The sequence below is a fragment of the Coregonus clupeaformis genome, chromosome 6 (genome assembly GCF_020615455.1).
Source record: "Coregonus clupeaformis isolate EN_2021a chromosome 6, ASM2061545v1, whole genome shotgun sequence".
Taxonomy (NCBI): Eukaryota; Metazoa; Chordata; class Actinopteri; order Salmoniformes; family Salmonidae; genus Coregonus; species Coregonus clupeaformis.
In genome coordinates this window covers 28,112,722-28,128,184 of record NC_059197.1, presented here as the reverse complement: position 1 = coordinate 28,128,184, position 15,463 = coordinate 28,112,722, and the positions used below count along the sequence as shown (strand labels likewise).

Here is a 15,463-nt window from a genome sequence, read left to right as displayed (position 1 = left end):
CAGACCTCTACATGCTTTGTAAGTAGGAAAACCTGCAAAATCGGCAGTGTATCAAATACTTGTTCTCCCCACTGTATATGGATAACATGGGTTCACGGTAGGCCAATCACAACATAGAATTTTAATAAAGTGAAAGCAAGTGCCATGATCCCACGGGAAATAGGCCTATGGGAGTTTCTTTCATGCTCCGGAGTTGAGAATATTGGTATATCGAGAGACCAAAAAGCTGAACACATTTTTGATTTGCAGGAGGGGGAATTGCCTTGAATCAAATGATTTATTTCCAATGATTTACCGGCTGTAAGGGCGGGTTACCACTAGTATCTTATATATTCATAATTTATTAATAATATACATATTTGTGTGTATCAGCCAAAATACAGGGCTCCACAATGCTCAGTTTAGTTTACCAATAAACAAATAGTGGCATCATCACTGGATTATATATATGTATGTTTTCTTTAAAACATATATATACACTGCTCAAAAAAATAAAGGGAACACTAAAATAACACATCCTAGATCTGAATGAATGAAATAATCTTATTAAATACTTTTTTTTTACATAGTTGAATGTGCTGACAACAACATCCCACAAAAATTATCAATGGAAATCAAATTTATCAACCCATGGAGGTCTGGATTTGGAGTCACCATCAAAATTAAAGTGGAAAACCACACTACAGGCTGATCCAACTTTGATGTAATGTCCTTAAAACAAGTCAAAATGAGGCTCAGTAGTGTGTGTGGCCTCCACGTGCCTGTATGACCTCCCTACAATGCCTGGGCATGCTCCTGATGAGGTGGCGGATGGTCTCCTGAGGGATCTCCTCCCAGACCTGGACTAAAGCATCCACCAACTCCTGGACAGTCTGTGGTGCAACGTGGTGTTGGTGGATGGAGCGAGACATGATGTCCCAGATGTGCTCAGTTGGATTCAGGTCTGGGGAACGGGCGGGCCAGTCCATAGCATCAATGCCTTCCTCTTGCAGGAACTGCTGACACACTCCAGCCACATGAGGTCTAGCATTGTCTTGCATTAGGAGGAACCCAGGGCCAACTGCACCAGCATATGGTCTCACAAGGGGTCTGAGGATCTCATCTCGGTACCTAATGGCAGTCAGGCTACCTCTGGCGAGCACATGGAGGGCTGTGCGGCCACCCAAAGAAATGCCACCCCACACCATGACTGAATCACCGCCAAACCGGTCATGCTGGAGGATGTTGCAGGCAGCAGAATGTTCTCCACGGCGTCTCCAGACTCTGTCACGTCTGTCACGTGCTCAGTGTGAACCTGCTTTCATCTGTGAAGAGCACAGGGCGCCAGTGGCGAATTTGCCAATCTTGGTGTTCTCTGGCAAATGCCAAACGTCCTGCACGGTGTTGGGCTGTAAGCACAACCCCCACCTGTGGACGTCGGGCCCTCATACCACCCTCATGGAGTCTGTTTCTGACCGTTTGAGCAGACACATGCACATTTGTGGCCTGCTGGAGGTCATTTTGCAGGGCTCTGGCAGTGCTCCTCCTGCTCCTCCTTGCACAAAGGCGGAGGTAGCAGTGTTGTGTCCGAGACAACGATGCTGATCTATGCTGTGATGATAAGAAGATCCGCTGACGCTGTACTTTGATTGTAAAGGTTTATTGTATCCAAAGAGTTTTAGCGTCAATTTACAGACATCTGCAGAATATCTGGAGAACAACGGCCCAATCCCTGATATGTTGTTTTCTCCCAGTCCTTTGTTCAAGACATGGTATTTATATCCTATGTAACATAATATGGCGTGATTTTAATAAACCAATCCCTGGCTTTCCACATATCTCCCCATATCCTCTATTCCAAGAAGTCTATGTAGTAATGCTTTCCAGATGTTTCCGCAAACAGAGCCAAGTTCCTCTAACACACTTTTTGCAAACGTCAGCAAAGTCATAGACCCTCAGACACTACAGCAGTCCTGCTGCTGGGTTGTTGCCCTCCTACGGCCTCCTCCACGTCTCCTGATGTACTGGCCTGTCTCCTGGTAGCGCCTCCATGCTCTGGACACTACGCTGACAGACACAGCCACAGCTCGCATTGATGTGCCATCTTGGATCAGCTGCACTACCTGAGCCACTTGTGTGGGTTGTAGACTCCGTCTCATGCTACCACTAGAGTGAAAGCACCGGCAGCATTCAAAAGTGACCAAAACATCAGCCAGGAAGCATAGGAACTGTGAAGTGGTCTGTGGTCACCACATGCAAAACCAGTCCTTTATTGGGGGTGTCTTGCTAATTGGCTATAATTTCCACCTGTTGTCTATTCCATTTGCACAACAGCATGTGACATTTATTGTCAATCAGTGTTGCTTCCTAAGTGGACAGTTTGATTTCACAGAAGTGTAATTGACTTGGAGTTACATTGTGTTGTTTAAGTGTTCCCTTTATTTTTTTGAGCAGTGTATATCATTTTTAGAGAAACAATAATTGTTGAATTAGAGTATTTTACAGTACACTCAACAGATAGTGGCCAGTTTTTGGTTACCTGTCTTGTGATCCAGGTACACTCCTACTCTGGAGGACCTGATACTTCAGTTGTAACATTATTGTGTGTGAAACAATAACCATCACTAGAGCACTCTAAACTCCAGGACTTGTCATTGTATTCAAATAAGGTGTCCCCTTCTTGTCTCTTAATGTGTATTATATGAGACTGCTGTATCAGTATCACCATTCCATTCAACCTCCCAGTAACATCACCCAGACAGACCCTCTTTATGCAGCACCTGCCTGTATCCAGTGAATCTGTCTGGATGGTCAGGATATGGCTGTGCTTGGCCTGTAACTGTCATTTTTCTGTTAACCTCAGACAGAATGAGGTGTGTATGTGCTGTGTTCAGGTCCAGTGTGAGCTGGAGAAAATCAGAGCAGAGACCAATGAAGGGAGTTTGAACAGTAGGTTCTAAGTCAGAAAATGTATTTGATTATAGCAGAGCAGAGATCAAATCAGAATATGAGGAGTCAGATAGCTACCCAGCCTTTGACTATATCTACTATTGCTATTACTATTTTAGGATTGAGTGTGTCAGTAAAAGAGACTGTTTACTTCAGGATAAAGAGACTCACATTGTAAGAACTGTTCTCTAGTCTTGGGCTCTGGAGGAGACAGTAAAATATCCACTGTGTTCACTACAGACACACACACACATTCATACAGAGAGGGAATGTTATCATCATTGTGAGAATGTGATTTGAAGGAGTCAGACGCAGGAGGGTAAATCACAGAATACAGAGTTTATTCCGTAGGACACAGTTCCGCTGGATTGTGTCAACAAAATACAGGCACACGGGGAACAATATCCCCGGAAATACAAGGTACGGGTAGCTCAACCGAGCTACACTCAACTCACAAATAACAATCACCCACAAGGACAAGGGGGGCAGAGGGAACACTTATACATGTACTAATGCGGGGATATGAACCAGGTGTGTGTAACTGACAAGACAAGTTCTCAGACTCCTGGAGCGGAGCAGCCACCACCGGCCTGAGGAGAGACACATGAAACGAGGGGTTAATACGGTAATTGGGGGGAAGTAATAACCTATAGGTGACCTCGTTGATTCTCAGGACATTAAACGGCCCCACAAACCGCGGGCTCAGCTACCGGCAGGGCAGGCGGAGGGGCAGATTCCGGGTCAAGAGCCAGACCCGATCACCCTATACGAAGACCGGGGCCTCACTGCGGTGGTGGTCAGCGTTGGCCTTCTGACGACGCACAACGCATTGGAGGTTGACGTGGGCAGCGTCCCATGTCTCCTCCGCACGCCAAAATCAGTCATCCACCACAGGAGCCTCGGTCTGGCTCTGGTGCCATGGTGCCAGAACCAGTTGGTAACCCAACACACATTGAAATGGCGTTAGGTTAGTGGAGGAGTGCCGGAGAGAGTTCTGGGCATATTCAGCCCATGGCAAGAACACCGACCACTCCCCTGGCCGGTCCTGGCAGTAGGACCGCAGGAACCTACCCACATCCCGATTTACCCATTCCACCTGCCCATTAAACTCGGGGTGGAACCCAGAGGTCAGGCTGACCGAGACCCCCAGACGTTCCATGAACGCCTTTCAGACCTTGGATGTGAACTGGGGACCTCGGTCAGACACTATATCCTCTGGTACCCCGTAGTGCTGGAAGAAGTGTGTAAACAGGGCCTCCGCAGTTTGCAAGGCCATGGGGAGACCGGGCAGAGGAGGGAGGAGGCAAGCCTTGGAAAAGCGGTCCACAATGAACAGGATGGTGGTGTTACCTTGGGAGAGGGAAAGATCACTCAGGAAATCAACACTTAGATGAGACCATGGTCGTTGTGGAATTGGTAAAGGTTGTAATTTACCCGCTGGGAGGTGCCTAGGTGCCTTACTCTGGGCGCACACCGATCAGGAGGAGACATACACCCTCACTTCCTTAGCCAAGGTAGGCCACCAGTACTTTCCGGTCAGGCAGCGCACTGTGACGTGTGTGCCCAGTAGATCAGACGATCACGGATAAGAGCATGCACGTACCGCAGCCCAGCTGGACACTGAGGTGGAGATGGATCTGTGCGTAATGCCTGCTCTATATCCACGTCCATCACCCAAACTACCGGCGCCACAATGCAGGAAGCCGGGAGTATGGGGGTGTTGTCTCTGGGCCTCTCCTCTGTGTCATACAGCCGTGACAATGCGTCTGCCTTCACGTTCTTCGTACGCGAGATGTATGACAGTGTAAAATCGAACCGGGTGAAGAATAGGGCCCACCTGGCCTGGCGAGGATTCAGCCTCCTCGCTGCCCGGATGTACTCCAGGTTACGGTGGTCCGTCCAGATGAGGAAAGGGTGTTTCGCCCCCTCGAGCCAATGCCTCCACACGGTCAAAGCTCTGACAACAGCCAACAGCTCCCGATCACCAACGTCGTAGTTCTGCTCCGCCAGGCTGAGCTTCTTAGAGAAGAAGGCACATGGGCGGAGCTTGGGTGGTGTGCCCGAGCGTTGAGATAGGACAGCGCCTATCCCTACCTCGGACACATCCACCTCCACTACGAACGGTAGTGATGGATCGGGGTGGACCAGTACCGGGGCTGAGGTGAACAGACCCCTCCGTTTCCTGAAGGCCAGGTCAGCCTCAGCATACCAGCGGAGCCGGGATGGCCCACCCTTCAACAGAGATGTAATGGGAGCTGCGACCTTGCCAAAGCCCCGGTTAAACCTCCGATAGTAGTTGGCAAATCCCAGAAAGCGCTGCACCTCCTTAACCGTGGTGGGAGTCGGCCAATTATGCACGGCTGAAATGAAATCCCCCTACATCTCCACCCCTGAGGTGGTAATGCGGTATCCGAGGAAGGAGATGGACTGCTGGAAAAACATACACTTCTCTGCCTTGGCATAAAGGTCATTTTCCAACAGTCGGGCCAGCACTTTGCGAACCAGGGAAACATGCTCGGGGCGCGTGTGGCGGAATACACCAGAATGTCATCGATGTAGACCACTACACCGCGACCAAGCATGTCCCGAAACACCTCGTTCACAAAGGACTGGAAGACAGATGGAGCATACATCAAACCGTAGGGCATCACCAGGTATTCATAATGCCCCGTGGTTGTGCTGAATGCTGTCTTCCACTCATCCTCCTCCTGAACACGCACCAGGTTGTACGCACTCCTGAGATCTAATTTGGTGAAGAAGCGCACCACATGTATTGACTCGATCACTGACGGAATAAGGGGGAGAGGATAACTAAACCTGATTGTCTCCTTGTTCAATGGTCGATAATCAATGCAAGGGCGCAGAGCGCCGTCTTTCTTCTTCACAAAGAAGAAACTTGAGGAAGCGGGACTCTGTGACGTATGTTTCCATAGCCGCTGTTTCAGCCTGCGACAGGGGGTACACATGACTCCTGGGAGGTACAGCGTCTACCCGGAGGTTTATCGCACAATCCCCTGCCCGATGAGGTGGTAACTTGGTAGCCTGCGTCTTTGAAAACGCGTGCGCCAAATCGAGGTATTCGGGGGGAATGCACACGGTGGAGGTACTGTCTGGACTTTCCACCGTGGTTGCACCAACGGAAACACCTAGACACCTACCCTGACACTCTCGCGACCACCCCGTGAGAACCCTCTGCGGCCATGAGAAGGTGGGGTTGTGGAGTGCTAACCAAGGGATACCTAATACCACAGGGAAAGCAGGGGACTCAATAAATTAAAAAAAGTGATCTGCTCACAATGAGTCTCCTGGTTAATCATGGTGACTGGTGCAGTAACTTCCTGAACAAACCCGGATCCTAATGGTCGACTATCAAGTGCTCTGATGGGGAGTGGAATGCATTGGGGAACCAATGAAATACCTAGATGGCGTGAGAATGCCCTGTCCATAAAGTTCCCAGCTGCGCCTGAATCGACTAGCCCCGGAAAGTAGATGGGTAGGGTACAGTGCGCCGCAGAGGGGTCTGAACGAGTGTGGGTGTTCGATACCTGGGGTGATGCGAGAGTGCCCTGCCTGCCGCCTCCAGACCCAAAAGAGCGTTGACGACTCCGTGTGGTGTACTGTCGCTGTCATCCTCCGCTCTCTCGGATGGCGGCTCCAACCAGCTCCATCAGCTCGGGATCCGAGTCAGCCGGGGTGAGAATGAGCAGACCCCTTCCAGGACATCCTCTGGCTGCCAGCAGTTTGTCCAAACGGATGGCCATGTCCACCAGTTGCATGAAAGACAACATGGTGTCCCGGCAAGCTATCTCCCATCGTACGTCCTTCCACAGATGGCACCGGAAATGGTCGATAAGGGCCCGCTCGTTCCACCCGGACCCCGCTGCCAACTCCAACTCCCTCGGGCGGGGGATCGAAGACCGCCCGAAAGAGGCGAGCGAACTCCCCGTAGTTCTGCAACGCGGCTCCTCCTTCGTTCCACACCGCGTTGGCCCACTCCAGGGCTTTCCCCGAGAGGCAGGAGACGAGGGCGGACACCTTCTCCCGCTCCGATGGGGCCGGCATGATGCTGGAGAAATAGAGCTCCAGTTGGAGGAGGAATCCTTGGCAGAGCGCCGCCGCCCCGCCGAAATCCCGCCCCGTCGAACTCCCGTGGTTGGGATATCTGGATCCCTCCGGGTGCTGGGGTGTGGGTGGCTGGATCCGGTTGGCCAGCTGGTCTCGACAGATCGGGTCCTCTCCTCTCAAGGTGTTGGACGACCTGAAGAACCCGATCCATCGCTTCCCCCAAGCTGGCCAGCATCATGGAATGCTCCTGGACCCGTGCCACGACTCCAGGCATGCGCTCCTCTCCCGCTGACTCCACAGTTATGGGTGGGTGATTCTGTGAGAATGTGATTTGAAGGAGTCAGGCGCAGGAGGGTGAATCACTGAATACAGAGTTTATTCCGTAGGACACAGTTCCGCTGGATAGCGTCAACAAAATACAGGCACACGGGGAACAATATCCCTGGAAATACAAGGTACGGGTAGCTCAACCGAGCTACACTCAACTCACAAATAACAATCACCCACAAGGGCAAGGGGGGCACAGGGAACACTTATACATGTACTAATGAGGGGATATGAACCAGGTGTGTGTAACTGACAAGACAAGACAAATGGAATGATGAGATATGGAGCGGCACTGACTAGTAAGCCGGTGACGACGAACGCCGAAGCCTGCTCGAACAAGGAGGGGAGGCAGCTTCGGAGGAAGTCGTGACAATCATACAATATTCTAGGGCCCTGCATTTTGCGGAATCATGTCACGTGACCTGTATTACATTTTTTATTTAAAGCTTTTTCATCAAACTGCCCCCTTTTCTTTTTACTGTATGTCAGATGGTCCACCAGCATCCTCAGACAATTGATTTCATTTTTGGTGTAATTCAAATTTCTGGATAAGGCATAAAATACAGCATAAAATTTTGCTATGTCACATGATTGTTCAAATCACAGGGGCCCTACATATTACACATGTATAAAGTGATGGCTGTAGGACCTTTCATTGGTCTAAAGTTGACCAACCAATCAATCAATCAAACTGTATTGTCCCCAAAATGAAATTTGGTTGGTGAGCAGGGGTAACATGATAGAAATGTTCCATATAAAAGTTAAGAGAGAAGAGTTATAAGTTAAGAGTTGTAGTATTTTAATATTAGTATTTCCAACCCACCTGGAGTGGAGATCTTGGTCCATTCTCCTTTAAGGAAGTCTTCTAGTTTCATTCTCAGCTCGGACACAGACCTGCTCACATCTCCAAAGTACTGAAGAGGAAGGACAACGATGCTGGGTACGTCTGAAGATTCATTAGGACTGGAGAGAGACTGATAACTCTAGAGAGAGAGAGAGAGAGAGAGCGTTTGAGGTCGGGTGATTGTGGAGGCCAGGTCATCTGATGCAGTACTCCATCAGTCTCCTTGGTCAAATAGCCCTTACACAGCCTGGAGGTGTGTTTTCGGTCATTGTCCAGATGTGATGGCGTATCACTGCAGAATGCTGTGGTAGCCATGCTGGTTAAGTATGCCTTGAATTCTAAATAAATCACAGACAGTGTCACCAGCAAAGCACCCCCACACCATCACACCTCCTCCTCCATGTTTCACGGTGGGAACCACACATGCGGAGATCATCCGTTCACCTACTCTGCGTCTCACAAAGACACGGCGGTTGGAACCAACAATCTCCAATTTGGACTCATCAGACCAAAGGACAGATTTCCACCGGTCTAATGTCCATTGCTTGTGTTTCTTGGCCCAAGTAAGTCTCTTCTTCTTATTGGTGTCCTTTAGTAGTGGTTTCTTTGCAGCAATTCAACCTTGAAGGCCTGATTCATGCAGTCTCCTCTGAACAGTTGATGTTGAGATGTGTCTGTTACTTGAACTCTGTGAAGCATTTATTTGGGCTGCAATTTCTGAGGCTGGTAACTCTAATGAAATTATCCTCTGCAGCAGAGGTAACTCTGGGTCTTCCTTTCCTGTGGCGGTCCTCATGAGAGCCAGTTTCATCATAGCGCTTGATGGTTTTTGCGACTGCATTTGAATAAACTTTCAAAGTTCTTGAAATGTTCTGGATTGAATGGCCTTCATATATTAAAGTAATGATGGACTGTCATTTCTCTTTGCTTATTTGAGCTGTTCTTGCCATAATATGGACTTGGTATTTTACCAAATAGAGCTATCTTCTGTAAACCACCCCTACCTTGTCACAACACAACTGATTGGCTTAAACGCATTAAGACGGAAATAAATTCCACCAAATAACTTTTAACAAGGCACACCTGTTAATTTAAATAAATTCCGGGTGACTACCTCATGAAGCTGGTTGAGAGAATGCCAAGAGTGTGCAAAGCTGTCATCAAGGCAAAGGGTGGCTACTGTGAAGAATCTCAAATATAAAATATATTTTGATTTGTTTAACACTTTATTGGTTACTACATGATTCCATATGTGTTATTTCATAGTTTTGATGTCTTCACTATTATTTTACAATGTAGAAAATAGTAAAAAATAAAGAAAGACCCTTGAATGTGTAGGTGTGTCCAAACTTTTGACTGGTACTCTATGTTATTGCAACATGCAACAAGGCAATATAGTTACCTAAAGGAAATGATCCTCTGTGTGTGAGAGCTCCTCCAGTTCAGCACCTCTGCTCCTCAGCTCAGCTATCTCCTGCTCCAGTTGCTCCAGGAGTCCTTCAGCCTGACTCACTTCAGTCTTCTCCTTGGCTCTGATTAGCTCCTTCATCTCAGAACGCCTTATCTTCATGGAGCGGATCAGCTCAGTAAAGATCCTCTCACTGTCCTCCACTGCTGCCTTTGAAGAGCGCTGTTAGAACAGAGAAAGAGAGAGAGAGAGATAGAGAAGAGAAGTTTTGATGTTAAGCAGTCTATTCCCTCTCTATCTAGAAGCCCAGCCTGTTCTTCACCATGGGACTCTGATTAGACAGTCTGATTGGAGAGTGGCATTTCTCTCTCACTGGCTGCCTCGAGGAGGGAAGTGAATTGGTGTGTCTCCCTCTCTGGTCAATCATAACACTCACCTTGAGAAATTCCACAGCCTGTTGGAGCTCCTTCAGCACCATCTCTCTTTACTGGACTCTCTGCTGGACCTTCTGCTGACTCATCCCCAGCAACTCTGTGGAGAAACTTCATTAAGCTATCAAGTTGTATGTGTCCAATAGTTCAATAGTACGGCAAAATAACATAGAGGGTAGGGATACAAATACAGAGAAGAAATATGTTGTTTGTTCAAAAGGCAAGTCAATCACCTGTAAATCACCTAGCACACAGTTGAATGATTATAGTTTTTACAGTACACAACAAGTATCAGGGAGACTGAACATTGGACTCATTAAAGGGCATTCAGAATGATAATGGAGTTTGACTTAATCAAACTGTAATACTTTTGTATAATCTAGGTTTCATGTTCAATCTAGGTTTCGATTCCATTTGAAGAACTATGTTTCTTTACATTCAAACAGAAAGTATGACCTTTTACCTTTTCCACGTTTTGTTGTGTTACAGCCTGAATTTTAAATGTATGAAATTAAAATGTTGTGTCACTGGCCTACACACAATACTGCATAATGTCAAAGTGGAATTTTGTTTGAAGATATTTTTTTAAATTAATAAATAATTCTAAACTGAAATGTCTTGAGTCAATAAGTATTCAAGCCTAAATAAGTTCAGGAGTAAAAATGTGCTGAACAAATCACATAATAAGTTGCATTGGCTACTTCTGTGTTCAATAATAGTGGTTAATTAACATGATTTTTTGAATGACTACCTCACCTCTGTACCCCACACATACAGTTAACTGGAAGGTCCCTCAATCGAGTAGTGAATTTCAAGCACAGATTCAACCACAAAGACCAGGGCGGTTTTTCAATGCCTCGCAAAGAAGGGCACCGATTGGTAGATGTGTAAAAAACAAAAAAGCAGACGCTGAATATCCCTTTGAGCATGGTGAAGTTATTAATTAGACTTTGGATGGTGTATCAATACACCCAGTCAATACAAAGATACAGGCGTCCTTCCTAACTCAGTTACTGTAGAGGAAGGAAACTGCTCAGGGATTTTACCATGAGGCCAATGGTGATTTTTAAAACAGTACAGAGTTAATGACTGTGATGGATCAACAACATTGTAGTTACTCCACAATACTAACCTAAATGACAGAGTAAAAAGAAGGAAGCCTGTACGGAATAAAACATTCCAAAACATGCGTCCTGTTTGCAACAAGGCACTTAAGTTATGCATCCTTTTTGCAACAAGGCACATTTGTTTGGCAAAGAAATGAACTTTTTGTCCTGAATACAAAGCGTTATGTTTGAGGCAAATCCAACACAACACATCACTGAGTACCACTCTTCATATTTTCAACCATGATGGTGGCTGCATCATGTTATGGGTATGCATCGGCAAGGACAAGGGAGGTTTTTTTATGATAAAAAGAAATGAAATACAGCTAAGCACAGGCAAAATCCTAGAGGAAAACCTGGTTCAGTCTGCTTTCCAACAGACACTGGGAGACGAATTCACCTTTCAGCAGGACAATAACCTAAAACACAAGGCCAAATCTTCACTGGAGTTGCTTACCAAGACGACATTGAATGTTCCTGAGTGGCCTAGTTACAGTTTTAACCTAAATCGGCTTGAAAGTCTATGGCAAGACTTGAAAATAGCTGTCTAGATATGATCAACAACCAGAGCTTGAAGAATTTTTTTAATAATAATGGGCAAATATTGTCCAATCCAGGTGTGCAAAGCTCTTAGAGACTTACACAAAAAGACTCACAGCTGTAATGGCTTCCAAATGTGTTTCTAACATGTATTGTCTCAGGTGGGTGAATACTTATCAAATTTTTATTTTCATGAATTTGTTTATAATGTATTTTGTGTAGATGGTTGACCAAAAATGACAATTAAATACATTTTAATCCCACTTTGTAACACAACATAAGTTGGGATAAATCAAGGGGTGTGAATACTTTCTGAAGGCACTGTTTATTTATCAGAGAGTAACCATTAAGTTATTTTGGTCTTACTTGCTTCTGAGTCCTCTCTGCTGCAGCTGACACTGTATAATGGCCTTTATGTTCATCCATCACACACTGATAACACTATTGATCGGTACAGCAATAAATATCCAGCAGTTTGTCATGATTTAACATTTACATAATTTAGCAGACGCTCTTATCCAGAGCGACTTACAAATTGGAGTGATGAGAGCAGACCTTCTCTAGTAGTTGTGCGGTGGCTTTGACCAACTTGTGCTTCTTGAAACCAGGAGACACATAGTGAGGTTGGAGGTGAGTCTCACAGTAAGACACCAGACACACCATACAGGACATGAGGGCTTTCTGCTTTCTGCTTTCTGGTCCCAGTGCAGACATCACACGCCACATCTCCAGGTCCAGCATAGCACAGAGCAGGGGGAGCAGCCTGGAGTCCTGTCTTCTTCAGTGTCTCCATCACCTCAGCCAACATGTTATTTTTCCTCAGAGTAGACCTTGGAGTGAGGGTCTGTCTGCACTGAGGACAGCTGTAGACGCCCTGATCAGCCTAATCCCGGTAGCCCTCAACACAGCTTCTACAGTAACTGTCTGCACTGGGAATAGTGACAGGCTCCTTCAGTAGATCCAGACAGACAATAACAGAACTGGTCCTGGTCCAGCAGAATTCCGTGCTGTGCCATTTGGAAGATTGTTGTTCATTCTCAAACAGACAGATGACACAGAGAAAGAGATCAGTTTTGTTTCCTTTCATTTATGGAAGGGGGAGGGAATTCCTGGTTCTGCCAGAGGGTGGAGTCAGAGAGACAGAGGAAGGGAGAGAGAAATGAGAGAGGAAAGATAGCTAAAGAGGGAGACTGTGTGTGTGTGTGTGTGTGTGTGTGTGTGTGTGTGTGTGTGTGTGTGTGTGTGTGTGTGTGTGTGTGTGTGTGTGAGAGAGAGAGAGAGAGAGAGAGAGTGAGAGAGTGAGAGAGTGAGAGTGAGAGAGTGAGAGAGTGAGAGAGTGAGAGAGAGAGAGAGAGAGAGAGAGAGAGAGAGAGAGAGAGAGAGAGAGAGAGACAAGAGATAGGGAGAGGAAAGTGGAAATCCAACAAACTGAACAAATCACATGTGTCAAACTCATTCCATGGAGGGTCCAAGTGTCTGCGGGTTTTCACCCCAGAATTAAGGTCACTAATTAGTAAGGAACTCCCCTCACCTGGTTGTCTAGGTATTGATTGAAAGGAAAAACCAAAAACCCGCAGACAATTGGCCCTCCATGGAATGAGTTTGACACCCCTGTAGTAACTTATCACAGTTGTATGTGTCTTTATTTTGTTGTAATATCTGAAAGCAAGCACACAGATTTTCTTCATGAAATGTACCTTTCAAGAAGATATAGTCTAAAAAGTCATTTTCTCAAGCAACTTAGTCACTGTCAGTGTGCACATTTTATAGTTAGTTTAGTGTTTCTAGCGTGTGTGTGTGTGTGTGTTAGCCACAATACTGCCACAATTCTCAGCTTACCAAAAAACAAATAGTGAAGTCAATGGATAATAAATAATACAAATTATCATTCTGGAGTATTTCACACTACACTTCATGTATATACACTGTCTAATTTTGGTTAGGTTGTTGTTGTCTATCATCAAGGGGTTAAATAAAAAAAACATGACGCCTGATTTCATCATTTCATTGCCTTAATTTTATCATCACATCTAGAGTCAAAGACACCTCAAACCAAGTGTAAATTATTCTACAAATGTCTGCTTTCAACCTTTGATTTCCACCAAAAACCTTTATTAAATGTACTTAAATCCAGTTGTAACCCAAATAATATACACTAGCAAGGCTTTTCCTGTGTCAATACATAGTAGTTCCCCTAGAGGGCGTTATTATACTCTAGATGAGCAAGAGACCGAAGTAGGCCAGGCCCAGTTGCTATTGCGTTGGTGTCTATGGGAGACCCACCCAATTAAGTAGACTGGAACGGACAATTTTTTTCAATGGTAAACGACCTGAGTGAACTATCTTCATTTATCCACCATCTTTGGATGAGCATAGAATGTTCTAGCTTACATGATGGCCTGGACCTCCCTGGTGATCAAAATAAAAACAATTGACCTTCCCTGTGGCCCAAATAGAAATATTATGACAACCCAATTTCCTCCATACCCCCTTCCAATAAATAAAGTACAGTCCCTAAAGGGATTGTAGGCCAATTTGGAAACTGTAAAATGACTACATTACCCAGGGTAGTACACATGATTACATAGTTACATTGTCAATCAGCCAGTCGTTGCCTGGCAGTTTGTGATATCATAAAGCATGTCTTAAAGAAAATAGTTCCAGAGAAGGACTGCTGGTATGAATAAGATTATATGGACAGCACTGCTGCTCTGAGACTCTTTGTAAATATGGGCCGTGAGATATAGCCTTATGATTTGACCTAGGCCTACTACATGAGTGTGTATGGGTTGTGGGTCACATCCCGGCCTATCAAATCATTGAATTTAGAAGGGAAAGCAAAAAAGTGCCATGTGATGAGAAATGTGGGAGTTTTTAAATGCTATAGCATCAATTAGGATCCAGAGGCAAAATAGCTGAATAGATAAACAGCACAGGGGGGTTACTAAGTTGAAGACTCTGTGGTGGTTGCTTCAATGTCGGTCCTCAAAGATAAAACATAATTGTCAGTGATTCATGGTGTAATGTAACGAGATTGTGATGACGTTGTCTGACGTCATATCTTGTTCTCTGTAATGTGTACAGGTGCAGTGGATGCAGATGGGCAGAAGAAGCCAGCTCTCCTCCAGCACATCTCCACTGCTTTTGCCTGGGGCGAAGGTTCACTTTCCAACAGGACAACGACCCTAAGCACACAGCCAAGACAACACAGGAGTGGCTTTGGGACAAGTCTCTGAATGTCCTTGAGTGGCCCAGCCAGAGCCCGGACTTGAACCCGATCTAACATCTCTGGAGAGACCTGAAAATAGCTGTGCAGCGACGCTCCCCATCCAACCTGACAGAGCTTGAGAAGATCTGCAGAGAAGAATGGGAGAAACTCCCCAAATACAGATGTGCCAAGCTTGTAGCGTCATACCCAAGAAGACTCAAGGCTGTAATCACTGCCAAAGGTGCTTCAACAAAATACTGAGTAAAGGGTCTGAATACTTAGGTAGATGTGATATTTCAGTTTTTTATTTGTAATACATTTGGAAAAATTTCTAAAAATCTGTTTTTGCTTTGTCATTATGGGGTATTGTGTGTAGATTGATGAGGGGAAAAAACTATTTAATCAATTTTAGAATAAAGCTTTAACGTAACAAAATGTGGAAAAAGTCAAGGGGTCTGAATACTTTCCAAATGCGCTGTGTATATATATAAAAACTAATACCTTGTACTTCTTTTTTGCACTAACACTCGCATTTGTCTTTTCTTACTAGCACTGATTTTGCTGGTAGCTGCTTTGTTGAATAATTGTTTTACATGCAATGACTGT

General features: G+C 45.7%; 1 pseudogene; it reads right to left on the bottom strand.

Moving 5' to 3' along the window:
• Positions 1-2,666: 2,666 nt before the first annotated feature.
• LOC121568490 lies at positions 2,667-10,092 on the bottom strand (annotated as a pseudogene).
• Between the last annotated feature and the right edge of the window lie 5,371 nt (positions 10,093-15,463).